The following is a 15,861-nucleotide window of genomic DNA, read 5'->3' as shown; positions in this document are numbered from 1 at the left end:
CCCGGTCTGGTTCCAGTCACCGATACCGGCACCAGGACTCTAGGAGCCGTTCCCGCCATCGATCAGCTCCCCGGTTGACCTCCCGGCACCGAGCTGGTGGCAGGTCCCGGTTGACCTCCCGGCACCGAGCTGGTGGCAGGTCCCGGTCGACCTCCCGGCACCGCGTCGGTGGCAGGTCCCGGTCCTGATCCCGGCACCGAGTCAGCGGCCGGTACCGGTCCCGATCCCGGCACCGAGTCCAAGACAGACCCCGGTCCCGATCCCGGCACCGGTATGACTCCCGGTACCGGTCCCTGGCACCGGGAACATCTTCGGCGCCAGGACGAGGAGATTCTTACCAGCCACGGTCGGCCCCTCCATGGCCTTCCAGACAGCCGTCTGTGTCGTCGCAGGCGGACAGTGTTTATGCGCTGGGCACAGACAGGCACACGGCCCTTTTTCAAGACCCTCCGTAACAGGACCAGGGACCGCAGCAGTGGGGGTTCTGGACACCCTGGGTGTATCACCAAGCCCAGGGCCCCCAACAGCTTCCTCCTAGGTCTGCGACGACGGAGCACAAGGTGCCGGAGGCGTCGCTGTCTCACCCCCCCCTCCCCGGACGGGGAGGATGGGTCAAAACAGCAAGACCCTGAGTTCCCTCCGGAGTCAGAGGCGAGGGCTCAGACAGACCCCCCGCTGGACACTCTCTTGCCAGGGGTCTCCTCATCGTCTTCTCCCAATGAGGCTGTGGCAGGCCCCTCTTCCACTAGCCCTCCTCCACTAGATCTCAGGGCACATCAGGACCTCCTCAGGCGCGTAGCGCAGAACTTAAGCCTGCAAGCTGAGGAGGTCTCCGAGATCGAGGATCCCGTCGTCAGCATCCTCTCCTCTGATGCTCCCACCAGGGTCGCCCTGCCCTTGATTCAGACGATCCAGGCCAACGCCAATACGATCTGGCAATCGCCGGCCTCCATCCCCCCTACTGCACGGGGCGTCGAGCGGAAGTACATGGCCCCCTCCAAGGGCTATGAGTACCTCCATGTTCACCCGACACCGTGCTCCCTCGTGGTGCAGTCGGTGAACGAGAGGGAGCGTCATGGACAAGAAGCCCCAGCTCCCAAATCCAAGGAGGCCAGGCGTATGGACCTCCTCGGCCGCAAGGTCTATTCAGCGGGGGCCCTTCAGCTCAGGGTTTCCAACCAGCAAGCCCTTCTTAGCCGCTTCGCCTTTAACTCTTGGGTGGCAGCGGATAAGTTTAAAGAGCTGTTGCCACAGGAGGCGCGTCAAGGAATTGCCGCAATTCTTGATGAGGGCAAGAAGGTCGCAAGAACCTCGTTGCAGGCCTCCTTGGACGCTGCGGACTCGGCTGCTCGTACCCTCGCCTCGGGGGTGACAATGCGCCGCATCTCCTGGCTTCAGGTTTCTGGCCTTCCACCGGAGCTCCAATACACCATTCAAGACCTCCCGTTCGAAGGCCAGGGCCTGTTCTCAGAGAAGACAGACCCCAGACTAAAAAGTCTGAAGGACAATCGGGTCATTATGCGCTCCCTTGGGATGCATACGCCCTGGACACAACGCAGACCCTTCCGGCCGCAACAACAGCAGCAGCGCCAGCCGTACCCCCAGTTCCGCCAGCGGCAGGACCTCAATAGGCGCCGCAGCAGAAATGGCAGGCGCAGACAGTCGGGGAATCAAGGAGGGCAGAACCAAAGCTCCTCTAAAGCCCCACCTGGACCCAAACCTTCGTTTTGAAGGTGCGCCCGAGGGCGTAGTACCAGTTTCCCCCACGGATCCTTCCCCCCCGTTTTCCAACCGCCTTTCGTTTTTCCTCCAGGCGTGGACCCGAATAACATCCGACTGCTGGGTCTTACGCACGGTGCAGACGGGATACTGTCTGCAGTTTGTCTTTTCCTCCCTCCCGCCCCCCACCCTCGTCCCTCTTCAGGGACCCCTCTCACGAGCAATTCCTCTGCCAGGAGGTGCAGACGCTCCTCGACAAAGGAGCCATAGAGGCGGTTCCGGAGAACGAGAAGGGCAAGGGGTTTTATTCCCGCTACTTTCTGATCCCCAAGGCCAAGGGAGGCCTCAGACCCATCCTCGTCCTGCGGAAACTCAACAAATATCTGGTGAAGTTGAAGTTCCTCATGGTATCCCTGGGGACCGTTATCCCATCTCTGGATCCTGGAGACTGGTATGCCGCCCTCGACATGCAGGACGCTTATTTTCATATCGCCATATGGCCACACCACAGACGTTTCCTTTGGTTCGTGGTCGACCGCCATCACTACCAGTTCGCGGTCCTCCCGTTTGGCCTCTCTACGGCCCCGAGGGTATTCACCAAATGCATGGCTGTCGTTGTCGCACATCTTCGACGCAGTCGCATTCACGTGTTCCCTTACCCTGACGATTGGCTGATTCAGGGCACATCAGAGCTGCAGATCTGCAGCCACATCCGCAGGATCACTGGCCTGTTTACTACCTTGGGCCTCATGATCAACGTGGACAAGTCCACTCTGCTCCCCTCGCAGAGGGTAGAGTTCATCGGGGGCATCCTGGACTCCACCTTGGCCAGGGCCCTTCTACCGTTGCCCAGGTTCCAGTCGCTGTCGACCATCGTTCAGCGCTTGCTGGCGGCCCCCCGACCTCTATAAGGACATGCCTAACCCTGTTAGGCCACATGGCGGCCTGCACGTTTGTGACAGGGTATGTACGGCTCCGCATGAGGCCCCTCCAATCTTGGCTCATCGCACAATACCGGCCGGCCAGACAGTCGCTAGACACGCTTGTCACAATCCCCCAGGGGGTGCTGGATTCCCTTGGCTGGTGGCTAGACTAGTCCGTCGTGTGTGCGGGGTTCCTATTTCACCCACCCCAGCCCTCGGTGTCCCTAACAACGGATGCCTCAGATCTCGGCTGGGGGCCCACCTGGGAACCCTGAGGACACAGGGCCTGTGGTCCCCGCAGGAGGTGGATCTACACATCAACATGCGGGAGTTGAGAGCGGTCCGCCTTGCTTGTCAAACGTTCTGTCACCAGCTTCGAGGTCGTTGTGTCGCGGTATTCACCGACAACACGATGACCATGTACTATTATCAACAAGCAGGGCGGCACCAGATCCTCTCCCCTATGTCACGAAGTGATGTGACTCTGGGACTTTTGTATAGCCCACTCCATTCACCTCACGGCTTCCTTCCTCCCCGGAGTACGGAACACGCTGGCGGACTGCCTGAGCAGATCCTTCCTCTCGCACGAGTGTTCCCTCCGCCTGGACGTCGCCCGCTCGATCTTCCAGAGGTGGGGTTGTCCCCGTGTGGACCTCTTCGCGTCCAGGGAGAACAGGAAATGCCAGGCGTTCTGCTCCTTTCAGGGCCGGGAACCCGGGTCTATAGCGGACGCCTTCCTTATTCTGTGGACGACCCACTTGTTCTACGCGTTCCCCCCGTTCCCACTGGTCCACAAGGTCCTTCTGAAGGTGCGCAGGGACAGGGCCCACGTGATTATGGTAGCCCCAGCGTGGCCCAGGCAACATTGGTACCCCATGTTGCTGGACCTGGCCATAGCCAACCCAGTTCCCCTGCCCCTTCACCCGGACCTGATCACCCAGGACCACGGTACTCTCTGTCACCCGGACCTCCAGTTGCTGCACCTAGCAGCGTGGCTCCTGCGTGGCTGACCAGATCCGAGTTACGCTGCTCTACCCCGGTACGTGAGGTACTCTTGGGCAGCAGGAAGCCTTCCACCAGAGCGACGTACTCGGCCAAGTGGAAGCGTTTCTCCTGTTGGTGCATGGAGAGGGGTTTCCTCCCTATGGAAGTTTCGGTCGCCAATATTTTGGACTATATTTGGTCCCTCAAGCAACAGGGCCTGGCGATATCGTCCCTTCGGGTTCATCTGGCGGCTATCTCCACCTTTCACCCGGGTGGGGATGGCCGCTCCGTTTTCTCTCACCCGACGGTGACTAGATTCCTTAAGGGGCTGGAACGTTTATACCCCAACGTCCGACCCCCTGCCCCTACCTGGGATCTTAACCTGGTTCTGACTCGGCTCATGGGGCCCCCCTTTGAGCTGTTAGCGACTTGCTCCCTGCTCTATCTTTCTTGGAAGACTGCCTTTCTAGTAGCCATTACCTCAGCTAGACGGGTGTCGGAACTCCGGGCTCTCACGGTAGATCCCCCGTATACGGTCTTCCATAAAGATATGGTGCAGCTGAGACCGCACCCTGCTTTTCTCCCCAAGGTGGTCTCAGCCTTTCACGTCAACCAGGAGATCTTCCTCCCAGTTTTTTTCCCGAAGCCTCATTCCTCACGCAGGGAGCAACAACTCCACTCGCTTGATGTCCGTCGGGCTCTCGCTTTTTATGTGGAGAGGACCAAACCGTTCCGCAAATCCCCCCAGCTTTTCATGGCAGTAGCAGACCGCATTAAGGGGCTTCCCATTTCCTCGCAGAGGTTATCCTCGTGGGTAACGTCCTGTATCAGGACCTGCTATGACTTGGCTCACGTTCCTACGGGCCGTGTGACTGCGCACTCTACCAGGGCGCAGGCGTCGTCGCTGGCTTTCCTCGCCCGTGTGCCCATCCAGGAGATCTGTCGGGCAGCGACCTGGTCATCGGTCCACACTTTCGCTTCCCACTACGCCCTGGTCCAGCAGTCCAGAGAGGACGCGGCCTTCGGATCTGCAGTGCTCCATGCCGCGACTTCTCACTCCGACCCCACCGCCTAGGTATGGCTTGGGATTCACCTAACTGGAATGGATATGAGCAATCACTCGAAGAAGAAAAGACGGTTACTCACCTTTGTAACTGTTGTTCTTCGAGATGTGTTGCTCATATCCATTCCGCACCCGCCCTCCTTCCCCACTGTCGGAGTAGTCGGCAAGAAGGAACTGAGGAGCGGGTGGGCCGGCAGGGGTATATATCAGGCGCCATGGCGGCGCCACTCTAGGGGGCGACCTGCCGGCCCACTGGAGTTGCTAGGGTAAAAAGTTTACGACAAACGTGCATGCGCGGCGCGCACACCTAACTGGAATGGATATGAGCAACACATCTCGAAGAACAACAGTTACAAAGGTGAGTAACCGTCTTATTTATATAAGAGCAATAAAATATTCTCTGTCTTATGCTCTATCCCCTTTTTAATGATTCACAACATCCTGTTTGCTTTTTTGACTGCTGCTGCACACTGCATGGATGTCTTCAGAGAACTATCCATGATGACTCCACGATCTTTTTCCTTATTAGCTGTAGCTAAATTAGCCCCCATCATATATATAGTTTGGGTTATTTTTCCCAGTGTGCATTACTTTACATTATCCACATTAAATTTCATTTGCCATTTTGTTGCCCAATCACTTAGTTTTGTGAGATCTTTTTGAAGTTCTTCATAGTCTGCTTTGGTCTTAACTATCTTGAGCAGTTTAGTATCATCTGCAAACTTTGCCACCTCACTTTTCACCCCTTTCTCCAGATCGTTTATAAATCAATTGAATAGGATTGGTCCTAGGACTGACCCTTGAGGAACACCACTACTTACCCCTCTCCATTCTGAAAATTTACCATTTATTCCTACCTTTTGTTCCCTGTCTTTTAACAAGTTCTCAATCCATGAAAGGATCTTCCCTCTTATCCCATGACAACTTAATTTACATAAGAGCCTTTGGAAGGGATCTTGTCAAAGGCTTTCTAGAAATCTAAGTACACTGTGTCCACTGGATCCCACTTGTCCACATGTTTGACCCCTTTAAAGAACTCTAACAGATTAGTAAGACATGATTTCCCTTTACAGAAACCATGTTGACTTTTGCCCAACAATGTATGTTCTGTGTGTCTGACAATTTTATTCTTTACTATTGTTTCAACTAATTTGCTCAGTACTGATGTTAGACTTACGGGTCTGTAATTGCCGGGATCATCTCTAGGTCCCTTTTAAAATATTGGTGTTACATTAGCTGTCTTCCAGTCATTGGGTACAGAAGCTGATTTAAAGGACAGGTTACAAACCATAGTTAGTAGTTCTGCAACTTCACATTTGAGTTCTTTCCGAACTCTTGAGTGAATGCCATCTGGTCCCAGTGACTCGTTACTGTTAAGTTTATCCTCCTCTAGTGACACCTCAAACTGTGACAATTCCTCAGATTTTTCACCTACAAAAGCTGGCTCAGGTTTGGGAATCTCCCTAACATCTTCAACCGTGAAGACTGAAGCATAATACACCTCTGCCTCGATATAACGCTGTCCTCGGGAGCCAAAAAATCTTATTGCATTATAGGTGAAACTGCGTTGTATTGAACTTGCTTTGATTCACCAGAGTGCACAGCGCCCCCCCGCCCCCCGGAGCACTGCTTTACCGCGTTATATCGGAATTCATGTTATATCGGAGTAGAGGTGTACAAATAGAAATTCCCATCTCTGCAGTACCAGAGCCAAGGATTTATCCATAAATTAGAAACATCCTTATGTTTAATGCCAGTGAGCAGATGTGATAAACTAGAAACAAAATTGGACATACTGTGCTCCTTTCTTTCAATGACTCTAAAAACTTGAATCTGAAATTTACTCTGATTTCAGATAGTTTTTCAGTGTTGCTAGATTTTTATAGAATTGGAAGTTACTGTGACCTTTTTTTGGTATAAAAATTGTTTGAATAACTGAAATCTTTTCAAGAGGCTGTACGAACCCAGATCACATTAGAATTATCTAAAACATGATTTGGTCTGGCTGTGGCTTGAACCTCATGCTAATAACTTACTTGTCTACATTACAGTTATAAAGGGCAAGAGTAATAATAAAACCTTAATGAGTGCCTTTGTAAATATAAAAAACTTGTGCTTGTTACTATGAATAAGCATCATAGAATGAGCTTTGTGATTGAATACAAGCACAATTTGTTTTATTTTAAAATGGCAAGCAATTCCTTTCAGCATATTACTCAGATTTTTAGAAGCTGGATGACTCTGAAGGTTTCATTTCTTTGATAAAATTCTAGCGAGACCATCGGCACTTAGAATCTTTTGTTATGCATTTTAAGATTGACAATTAATATTTAAAATGTGTATGGTGCAAAGAAAATATTGCTGCTTTTTGGCCATGTTTTTTGCATGTATGTTTCTTCCAATGCTTCTTTATTGCCTTAATTACAAATATTTAAAGCTGCCAGAAATGCTTTTTGAGCACAAGAAAGGCAGTCTTTTCCCCAGGACACGCTGTATAAACTGAGAGTATATTGTTGGAAGATGTAACCTGAAAAAACGACTTAACCAGATTTTTTCCTTTTTTTTTATGTTTAATAGCAAGGAATATGATTAGATTCGTTTTGATGTCACTTTAAGGTTTTACAGTCTGTTTTTTCAATCCCAGTCCCACTACACAGGACATTTAAGTAATCTATATTAATTCTCAGTTACATTTCTATGGGTCAATAATTCATCAAGGCAACTGTTGAATGGTTTAAAAGTGAAATTGTTTGTTTAGCCTTTATAATCAAATCACATGCTTAAACATAACAGAACACAGGCAGGCTATTATGAGAAGATATTCCTGATGCGAACTTTCATATGCAGTAATACAAAGCTATATTAGGAGATCAGCATGTGAAACTTCAGGTGAATTGGCTTATCTCTAGTGAAGTTAGTTAAAAAAATAAACTTGAATTTGGAAGATGGCTTAAATTTTGACTATGAAATAATTGACTAGCACTCTTCTCTAGTTAATGTACTTTTTAAATAATACATTGAAAACAATGCTTAGTTCTAATATAGCCCTTCTCGTCATTAGGTCTGAAAGTGCTTTACAAAGGAAGTCAGTATCATTATCACCATTTTACAGATGGGAAAACTGACACACAAGGAGGTGAAGTAATTTGCCCAAAGCCAGTGGCAAACTTGGGAGTAGAACCCAGATTTGCTGAGTTCAAGTTTAGGGTTCTTTTCTGTAGGCCACACTGTCTTCTCCCAAATTCTATCAATTAAAAAGTAATCTAGATTACAAGACATGCTGTGGAACCAAGTTAATGTTTTTGTGGTGATTTTAGTATTTGAATTTCTTGTTTTGTGTGTTTGAAATCTTAATATTTCATTAATGTAGGATTTTGAAAATAATATATTAAAGTACAGAAATTAGTCTTCCTTGTTGTCTAGGAGCTGAGGAGTTTATTCTTGAATTTACTGTCTATATTTATTTTTAATCCATAATGTGTGTGTGTGTGTTTGTTTTTTTTAATAAAAAGGCCTATTTTAGGACCTAGGAACTTTTGCCATATATTGGAAATACAATCACATATGTATACACTCTGTGGCTGCAGAAGTACATATTCACAGACTGAAAACCACCGTCAAAGGAATCCAGACTGCTTATTTTTATACTTACTGGTATCCTAGGGAAAAAGGTAAAGATCAGTTTATAAAACCTGGACAAAAGAAGGATGTAACTTTTTCTGTTCTCCCTTGGGATGAATCTCAGCTGAAATAACTGACAGTTTTTGGACTTACAGAAGGAAATGATGAGCTAAGATAAATATCCAGATGTTTGCTGGCCAGATGTATAAGCTTACATTTTGGAAGACATGAATGCTATACCTGTGTCTTCTGAGAGGAAGTTGTAAATAGTAAACATACAAACTCCTTATCTTTTCAGTCCTGAAAAATTCGAGTTTCAAAGTAAAACTTCAAGTTATATCTTTTTCTTTTACTTAACAATATAGCTTCATGAGAACAGATCTTGTAACCAGCTTCCAAATATAAATCCATACAGTACAAGAGTTGTGGGTTTTGTTGTTGTTTTTTTTTTTTTTTAAATAATCATCACTGTAAGGCTAATTTGACACCCTTGGTGCATTGTTTTTAATGCAGAGAATATCTAGCTTACAAAAGTGTCTTGGTTTTCCAGGACAAGGAAATAGGTGTGCCATCTTTTTGCAAGTTTCCTACGTTCTGTTCCCATGTTTCAAGCCATTTATTTACCAAAAATTCAAAGTTTGACATTTACCACTCTTTCACCTGCCTACACTGATTCTCTCCCTCTCCCACCTAACACACAGGTCTGTTTCTTTTCAAGTAAATTGTTAGAAGTGGTTTCCTGCACATGAAGCAGTAAAGCTCATCTCTGTCTGTGCTTGCTTTCAGACTCAGAGAAAGAGGAAAGAACAGTCTCATGTAAGTCGTGTAAATAAGTTAGCTGCTAGGACTTATGAACCAGATGTAGTAGCTCCAGGAAAAATATTAGATTTGAGGAATATTTTTCCCATATGGGAAGAAGTATCGTAAAATTGGCAAAGAAAAACAACTCCCTAAAAGCTTCCGGAGAGAAATTTTGAAAAGTGGTCTCTAAATGTATACCTATAATGGTTGCCCAGGCATTTTTGGTAGTTAATAACATGGAGGAGACTTCTCTGTAAGTGATCAGGAGCAAGAGGCCCTTGTCATAATTGTAAGACTGAGGTAAAAGTGACCCCTTCTAGAATGCAGGCAAGCTGTTACTGCCCAAACCTCCCTCCTTGGGCTGGAATAACTCCCATGACCTGCATGGCCCAAGAGAAGGGTGAATATCAGAGCCTGGTTAGGAACTGACAGTTTAGGGGAGGTGATGAACTCATTTATACAAAGTTCCCACTCCTTGAGAAGCTCCAAAACAAATATGCGCAAATCTGTATCCTTTTTCTTTTTTCTCTTTTTTCTTTTTTTGGGCTTATGCCATGGGTTGATCATTCCCTGGGCTAAGTGGTCCCACCAGGGGCGGCTCCAGGCACCAGCGCACCAAGCCGCAGGGGAGGAGGTGGGTTGCTGTGAGGGCGGCATACCTGCGGGAGGTCTGCCGATCCCATGACTTCGTCAGCAATTTGGCGGCAGGTACGCTGAAGGCGCGGGACCGGCGGACCTCCCGCAGGCATGCTGCTGAAGGCTGCCTGACTGCCATTCTTGGGGCAGCAAAATACGTAGAGCCACCCGTAGGTCCCACTGCAACTGCAAGAACATGCAAACTTCCATGGCTTGCATAGGGCCCACAATTTCAAGTGGACACAGCCCTTAGTTTTGTAATTTATTTTATTTATTTATATGTGAAAATGTGCCCAGCCTATGCTGTGTACATACCTTATAAAAATATTAAAACTTCAGTTAAAATAAAGACCCAGTCTCCCCCCCAAAACAGACCTTCCAAAATTCCACAGCTCAAAGCCACAGACTCTTCCAGCCAAAATCTCTCACCAACTTGTTCCTCCCCAGAGCCCTGGGAGAACAGATAGCATGACCTAAAGGCCACCAATTCCAGCCTCTGTAAGCATATAAAAATAGCGTGCTTCAGTTTCAGTATAATCCTGTGTAATGCTGCTACGAAGAATATTATACACAGACAAAGGGTGAGAGAAAGGGATACATTGTACAAGTAAGGTGATCAGGGTAATACCAGGCACACACCTTACTAGTTCCATGTCTTTATATAGAGACAAGAAAAAGAAGAGGAAAACTGAGAGATAAGGAGAGAGGACAGTGGATGGGAAGAGTGAGGACAGTCAGCTGAGAAGCTGCAATGGTAGAAGTGGCTGGGCTGAAAAGATAACCACCAATAGCAATACTGTGAATGAGAGAAAACAGAACCCACAGTCCAATTTTCAGAGCTGTATGGAGAACTGGAGGCTGGCTGTAATGGTTCTTCCCAGTGCCAGGGGGAGTTGCAGCTGCTGTCTTCCATGTCGGGGAGGAGAGAAGAGTCTGCTGGGCCGAATGCTCCATGTGGGTCCTTCACGGTTTGGTGGTAAGCAATACAGGAGGGTTGAAGGCAGAGCCCTACCCTCTTCACTCTTGGTTGTAGCTGGCACTGAGAAGGATTCCCAAGGATATGGGGATTTCCAGAGTCTGCCCCTGGCAAACTCCTCTCATTTGCTGCTGTTTCCTCTTGTGCAGGGGCATGGAAAGAGTGACAATTGAAACGTGAAATGACACATATATTACTTGGTCTCGACAACATCGATGAGGATGGTGAAATGCTGATTGAGAACTGTGATATTAGTCATCTACTGTTTTATTTTTCAAGCATTCTCAATAATGTGTGAGGCAGCTCACAGAGCTAGTATATAATGACAATATCACCAGCTCCGTCATTTGCAATTTTATCATTTGGAGGTTTTTAAACCTTCAAGTGATCTCCCTACTCCTGCCTCCCACTTTGCTGATTTTCAAAATGGCCACCATTTCCCATTACTTTCACTAGGATTGAGGCCAGGCAAAATGGCTTTTGGTCCCTATGGTCTCTGCATGTGGAGTGAGGCTGATCCTAGTGAAGATGACTGTCAACTCCTTCGGTTTTCAAAGAGACTGAAGCCAGACGGCCCATAGGGAAAATCAGTGCCAGTAAATAGTTAAGCTGCTAGACAGGACATTGAGGAGACAATGTGGTGAAGGGCAGAAGAGACGTGCAAGAGGACAGCGAGGCCTTCACAGGGCAACATGTGGGGGAAGTAAAGAGACTCAGGAGAGTATAGGGGGAATGTTTGTGGCAGAAACACAATGTTACTAACTCAAAGTGCTTAAAAATCCTGAATTGGCCTAAAAATTAGATTGATTTTTTTAATGGGGAATTTTTCCTTTGCTTTCTGCTGTATGAGCCATTAGAGTACACTCACTTCCTGTTTTGAAAAATGAAAGCTGAGAATCTCATGCAACTGTTGATTCCAGGAATTGTGCCTTTAAGAAAAATGCCAAAATATCATGAGACTTGTGATAAAATTGCAAGAGTTGGTAGCTTTGGAAGCAGGAGTAAAGACTGAGAGAGTTGGGGGAAGCAGGAGAAGATGAAGGCCAGGGAAATGTGTTTAGTGGCAGAGCAGAAGAGGGCTGAAGGTGAAAAGGAATGTGGGGCAATCAAGAGGCGATTGAGGGTGTGAGGAGAAGCAGGAGACAGAGCAGGGGAATGATGGGGCCTAGGAGGAAGTCTAAGGGCAATGGCAGAATGTGAGGAGTGGGAGGGAGGTGCAGGAGGAGGGCGCAGATAGTGATAACAGGAGATGGAGATGGATAGACTCACAGCTCCCGTACTCTAGAGATTAATGGTGAAATCCTGGCCCGTTTCAGTCAATAGGAGTCAAGGATGCCGGGATTTTGATATGCCAGAATTGGGAAGTGGAGTCCTCCTGAATGCAGCCTCATGATTTTAAGCCAGTTGAATTATTTTTTAGTGTGTGCAGTTGGCACTCTTGGGTATCTGCCTAGAAGATCAAGCAAATTTATCCTCCACTTTGCTTCTCATAGGTGACATGGCAATAGAGTGTGTTCAGGAAGGAGTTCAGTGTAGTGTTTTCTTATTAGCAGTGCATCTGTTCAGAAATATTTAACTTTTTTAGCTTCATTTAGACATCCCTGAACAGATGCACTATTGATTATTAATATACTGCTCTGAGGAGAATCATGCATTTTTCTATAAGAATAACATATAGCACTTAGTTTCTTTCATGCTGAAAGATACCTCAGTGTTTTACAAATGTACCAAACTTATACAGAAACTATGTGCAGAGATCATTTCATCTACCTTTGTAGCAGAGCACAGTTACAACACAAACTTTAGGACAGGAAGTGAAGAATAATACTGTAATCAGTTGAAATTGCAGGGGAATTTATGTAGTCAGAATGTAATTATGGAAGGCAGAACTTGGTCAGGAAGCAAGATTAACTTTCCTGCTCTTTTGAAAAGTGCCAGAGGATTGTTAATAGCTATAAATGGTCAGGATGTTGGTTTTACGTATCAACCAAATGATGGCCCTTGCAACAGAAGGGTGCGCTTTAATGTTATGCTGAGGAATTGATTAATTTCTGACTCAGTGATAAAGATATATCCTACGGAAACAGGATCTAAACTTCCTTATGCAGTTTAACTTACTTGAAAGTCTCTTGTCCAAATATCGACCCAATCCTTATTAGCTTGTCAGATCTAACATGATCACAGCACAGTTGTTATGTAGCTGCAGGTTGAATAAGGTAAATAGGAAATTACTTCACCAAATTTGGATTCTCTGATGTAAGCAGAACACTTTTAACTATGTCTCCGTGGCACAAAGACATGCTGACAGTTGTTTGGCTGCAGGGTTTCTTTCAGTCTTTGCCTGTTTTGCTACTCAGACTAAATATGCTGAATTTTTAATTCAGTGCTCTAAGATAGGACCAAATTTTTCCCTTTGATATGTTGCATATTTGGGTCTATATGCCAATCATTGAAGCCAATAGTGAGATAAATGTTTGTCCCCTAATGTTTCAAAATAGTATCTGGCTCACCCTAACATTGGTGTAATTATGTGGCCATTACTCTGCACAGTTTGTACATTTTAAAGTTTCAAGAAATAATACAATAGAGATCTAACTGCTGACAAAGAAATAACAAGCATGACTAGCTACTGAATGTTGACTGTCAAAATCCGGATGCAGGGAATAACGCCTACTCCAGGCAGAAATTTGCTGCATCTGTGTTTTGTTCTAAGGAAACTTAGCTCACTTTAACTTTGGAATGTTAATTGAAACCAAAATATTGCAATCTACAAGTCTGACTGAGGTAAATGCTATATTGGTAGCTGCTTTGAATATTTAACATTAACAAGGTCAAAATGAACCACAGTGCAGCCCTATTGTATAATAGTTATTTCCATACATCAGCCACATAGATTCATAGATTCTAGGGTCAGACGGGACCAATGTGATCATCTAATCCGACCCCCTGCACAAAGCAGGCCACAGAACCCCATCCATCCAGTTCTATAACAAACCCCTAACCTATGCCTGAGTTATTGAAGTCTTCAAATTGTGGTTTGAAGACCTCAAGCTGCAGAGAATCCACCAGCAAGTGACCCGTGCCCCACGTTGCAGGGGAAGGCGAAAAACCTCCAGGGCCTCTGCCAATCTGCCCTGGAGGAAAATTCCCTCCCGACCCCAAATATGGCGATCAGCTAAACCCTGAGCATGTGGGCAAGACTCACCAGCCTGCACTCAGAAAAGAATTCTCTGCAGTAACTCAGATCCCATCCCAGCCAACATCCCATCACCAACCACTGGGCATACTTATCTGGCGATAATCAGAGATCAATTGCCAAAATTAGGCTATCCCATCATACCATCCCTTCCATAAACTTATCAAGCTTAATCTTAAAGCCACATATGTCTTTTGCCCCCACTACTCCCCTTGGAAGGCTGTTCCAGAACTTCACTCCTCTAATGGTTAGAAACATAGTATTTAAACATTAATTTTAAGCCTGATGTTGTTCTTCAGGCAAGTCAAATTTATCTGGTGACTTGCCAAATTTAGAGGCACAAAATTATTTTAGTTTTTAATCTTGTAGATTGCAATGAGATTAGATTTTTTAAAGTTCATTAGCCCACTCATATGTTAATATTTTGGATAGATTATCTTATTTGGCAATTTTGAGATTTGGATTTTTTTTTAAAAAGTCCATATTAGATTCCTTTTTTCTCCAGGTTATTGTTTTAATCATAATCTAAATATATTCTCTTAATACTATGATCTGCCAGGTTAATAAAGTACTTTTGAAAATGCAGATCATTCAAAAGATTAAAAAAAAACAATATATGTGAAATTTATTGATTCATGCTGTTTAATGTAAAATTAGTACTGTAAATACTTGTTTGAATCTGCTTCTTAAAAAAACATGACTAGTTAAATTGATTGATGGTACTTCAACTGATCTTGCTAGATTAGTACATTTTGTAATATAGGGTGAAATAACAAACAATACTATGCCTATTTAATGATCTTTTAACGGTTAATATAGCTTTTAACATGTGCATCAGCATGGATTCCAGTAAGCAATGTTGTTTACATCAGATGTCCATTGGCCAGTCCTTCTGATCAAATAGCATATTGAATTAGAGTAAGAGCGTGACCGACTCATATCTTGTTTTAAAGAAATGTAACAGAAAGCTAACATCTGCCTGCTTGGCTTCATGTGGTGGACAAAAGTTTAGCAGCAAGTTACAAAATGTTAATCTTTTATGCTCACTAAAGTATGCCTGACATCATGAGCACAATTCGATGGTATTTCTTAGAGTAAGACTTGCCAAGCCTGTAAAGAAAATGTTTTTGCAAGGAACCTTGCTTTGTCCTGACATTTGAATGAGGACACAATTCACCATGAACCTTTTGCTCTTCCTCTTCCCTTGGAGAATAATGAAAGGAGTCCATTCATTGCAGTCTCTTGGTGTTTTCACGGAAAAATCATACATAACAGTCGATCAGCACAGGCCCACTCCTCATCTGAAACATGAGTAAAGCTTGGAATTAGAGCACTTTATGCCCACTGCATATTTCTAGCAGTGGGCTGGACTTTTGCCATTGTTAATAACCTTGAAACTAGAACTGACATCCCAAAGTAAAAGAAACAGATTGTGGGGAAAAAAAGTATTTAAAAGAGCAATCCTGTAGGCACTTGCTTATCAGGTAAACATACCACACAGTTACACTGGAAAATGTATAGTTGTTTGATTATTATGCAAAGCTTTTTAAAAAAAAAAAGATGACACTAGAAAATGACCTCTTTTCAGTTTGCAGGTTGAGAATATTCCTTAGGGAGTGGTGACAGGATGTTTTCTGTTTGTTTTTTTTTAATTAGACAAGGAAAGACATTTCTTACCGGTCATTGTTTCCGTATATGTCTAGGTGATAAAGTTGTATCTAAGAAAGCAGTTGCTAGAAAGTTCTGTTATCTATTTTGAACTTATGGAAACTGTATTTACCTGATGCTGAATTACTGAAGAATTCCTCCAGAAGAACATGTCACAGCTATGCTAGTGCTAAATAAATCTAGTGGTGTGACATGGATAGTAAGAGTGGAATCTAGTTCTAAGGGCTATACTTGCAGCGCATAATGTGGAATCAGAGCAGCATGACTCCCATTA

The 15,861-nt window shown here is 45.4% G+C and overlaps 1 protein-coding gene and 1 long non-coding RNA gene across 4 annotated transcripts in view; both read left to right on the top strand.

Moving 5' to 3' along the window:
* The window catches only part of AGMO (alkylglycerol monooxygenase), a 276,395-nt gene that overhangs the window by 37,893 nt on the left and 222,641 nt on the right, over positions 1 to 15,861 (top strand). The window lies entirely within an intron of this gene.
* Positions 7,777 to 10,519, top strand: LOC127044226 (uncharacterized). The gene is made up of 3 exons (XR_007772435.1): positions 7,777 to 7,825; positions 9,097 to 9,126; positions 10,413 to 10,519. It is a non-coding gene; the product is annotated as an uncharacterized LOC127044226 (long non-coding RNA).

The sequence above is a fragment of the Gopherus flavomarginatus genome, chromosome 2, assembly GCF_025201925.1.
Source record: "Gopherus flavomarginatus isolate rGopFla2 chromosome 2, rGopFla2.mat.asm, whole genome shotgun sequence".
Classification (NCBI taxonomy): domain Eukaryota; kingdom Metazoa; phylum Chordata; order Testudines; family Testudinidae; genus Gopherus; species Gopherus flavomarginatus.
The sequence above is the reverse complement of the archived record's forward strand: the minus strand, read 5'-3'. Positions and strand labels throughout refer to the sequence as shown.